Genomic DNA, 2,871 nt, shown 5'->3' on the forward strand with positions numbered 1-2,871 from the left:
CCGATCTTCCCTGCAGGTACTGTCACTACATGATAGGGCAGGTCTTATCTTTTCCCGAGCGCACAAATAACGGCCGGGAAAAGAAGTGGTAAAAACAAAACCGCAGAAATTCCACATTGCAAGAGGGCAGTGTTTCGATACACATTCCTGCTCTGAACAGAGCGGGAATTTAAAAAAAAAAATCAAACTGCGCATGTCCGTGATGTGAGATTAGTGGGCATGCACAGACAAAACCCACTTATTTATCGCAAAGCGCCAACGTGTCAGGGGCGGGGCTGATCAGGACGTATGATTTTACCCCCGTCGTTCTAAAAAGGACAGGGCCTCTTTAACCCTCTGCAATCCAATTTTGGATTCGGGTTGCCTAGGGGCTTTTCTTTTTCTGCCTTATACTATGGCGCCTTCTGCTGGCTAAAGTTAGGGCTCCTTCCCACGGAGGGATTTACGCTGCGTAAATCTGCTGCGTTGCCCGCAGCTATTAGGTTCTATTGAACCTAATAGCTCAATGCTCACGGTGCGGAATTCCATCGTGGAATTCCGCACCGTGAAGTCACCTGGCTTCACCCGCGGTATGCTTTATTTGCCGCGGGTGTACGCGCGGCCGGCCTCCATTCTAGTCAATGGAAGCAGTGCGTCACGCTATCTTCCGCTGTAGCACAGCAGAAGATAGAGTAAAAACCGCTTCCCCGCCCACCGCCAGCCACGTCATATGACCCAGTAGATTTTGGTAGGCCGCTGTCTCCCCCTTGTGTGCTACATTAAAAATGCACTCTGCTAAAAATAAAAAGGGTCCAGTTCTGTGGCTTCTCGGAGGAGATAGGGGTTCCCCCACCTCCCGTCTCCGAGCTGCAGTGGAGACTGACTAACATGGCTGCCAAGTCCGGTATTTATACTTCTAAATTGATGACATCACAATGCAGTGACATCAGCCTACCAGACACCTGGCTCATTTGCATACAGTGTGTATGTATGTATGTATGTATGTGCCGCAAAATAGAGTATGCTGCATATTTTTTTTTGCGTGAAATGTAAAGATGCGCACTTGTGAACGAACCCGAGCTCTATTCGCTGCATAAATGCGCACACAAACACACCCATTTGAAGCCAGGCTTAAGAGTTACTTCACATGGACATTTACACGCGTGTGTTAGCATGCGCAAACTTTCTGAGCACAATATGCAGAGAATAAAACCCATTGATTTCAACGGATTGGTTTTCGTTTCCTTGTTTTGCCCAAATGCGAAAAAACCGCTGCATGCTCTACTTTTGTGTACATTTAAAGTCTATAGGGGGTGCGCAAATGTGCGTGCAATACACTGTTCAATCCCTGGAGAAAAATAACACACCTGGAACTCATTAGGGTAAATAACCATTTAAGTCAGGGAGTGTTTGTCTGGTGCACACAAATGAATAGGCCCCGTGACGCAGAAATGACAGTAAAATACACATTAAAAAAAAACAAAAACAAAAAAAACCTTGTTTGCTGCGTGCAAAAACGCATACGCCCATGTGAAGCCCTTAGCGCTCCTTCACACGTGCGTGACGCAATCACGCGAGTGTGTGACGCTATTGCACTCTAAATGGAGCGCAATCACTTCGTCTTGCGACCGTTCCTGCGCAGGTAAGTTTCCTTTTCTGTACTGCCGGCCCAGTTCACATCGGCGAGGGACACACCCAGCAGTGAAAATTGACCAGTGGTTGCAGTTCCCGCAGCCGATTCTCTGCACGCAAAAACGTACGCAAAAGCACTTGTGTGAAAGAGACCTCACTGATCTTTAAGGGCTATTTCGCAATCGAGCATCGCCTACTTGGGCAAAAAGATTCGGGGGGCGCCGGGGGGAGCTCTCCCCACCCCCCCCCCCCCCCCCCACGGCGCCCCCTGAATCTTTTCGCCCGAGTAGACAGTTACTCGAAAAAAGCGATGCTCGATTGCGAAATAGCCCTAAACGAGTACGTTCGCTCATCTCTACATGTCATACTTTGATCGCTCTTGCAATATGATGAAATGCCATAGCGTTACATCATACTGCGAATTGACAGGCGGTCTACCAAGCCACCCCACGAGAATGCCTGGATAGGCATTCTGCTTTGACAGCCCTGGGGCCTTTCAGAAGCCTGCACGGCTCCCTGTGATCTCCAGAGGTTCGTTCTCATAAGGGTGTTTCTCACCTCATATTTCTGCATTTTACATACAAAAATGACAGGAAAGGGTTGTGTCAGGACAGTGTCCGGGATATGGGGGTCCCTGAGATATCCCGCAACCCCTGTCCCTGCCTACTTGCCCCCCTGGGCTACCCCCCAGGGCGACAACTGGGCGACGGTCCCTACCCTTACTAGGGAAGCGGGACACGGGAGACAAACAGACACTGAGACAAGCAACGGTAGAATGGTCAGACAATCCGGGTAGGCAACAAGAGGGTACGCAGTACGGAGGGGTCAGGCAAAAACGTAGTCAAGTCCAAAAGCAGGTGTCAGAAAAGCCGAGGTCACAAGAGCAGTCAGGGTAAACGCGGGTGCAGCTGGAGAACCAAACTAACACTGGCAAGGCCTGAGAGGAAAACACACCTATTTAAATGCTGTCAGCGCTCCCGCCCCAGAAGCTGATTGGGGCGGGGAGCCTGACAGCAGCAGGGCTAATCAGGGCGGTGCTGGGGGCACGCCCCCAGTCTCACTGCACAGACAGTTACCAGGGAAGCCAGCCTGGTAGTCAAGCGACTAGAAGCACCAGCTGCCTCCCTAGCAACCCGGCGGCGACCAGTCTTACAGCGGCCCGGGGAGATCACAAGAACCGGGGTACCTCTGCGCCGTGCTCCTGTACCCCGGGTGGCCGGACCGGTGGTGCGGGCCCGGCGGCCCCGAGAGTTGCCGGTT

Source organism: Eleutherodactylus coqui, unplaced genomic scaffold, assembly GCF_035609145.1.
Source record: "Eleutherodactylus coqui strain aEleCoq1 unplaced genomic scaffold, aEleCoq1.hap1 HAP1_SCAFFOLD_152, whole genome shotgun sequence".
Lineage (NCBI taxonomy): Eukaryota > Metazoa > Chordata > Amphibia > Anura > Eleutherodactylidae > Eleutherodactylus > Eleutherodactylus coqui.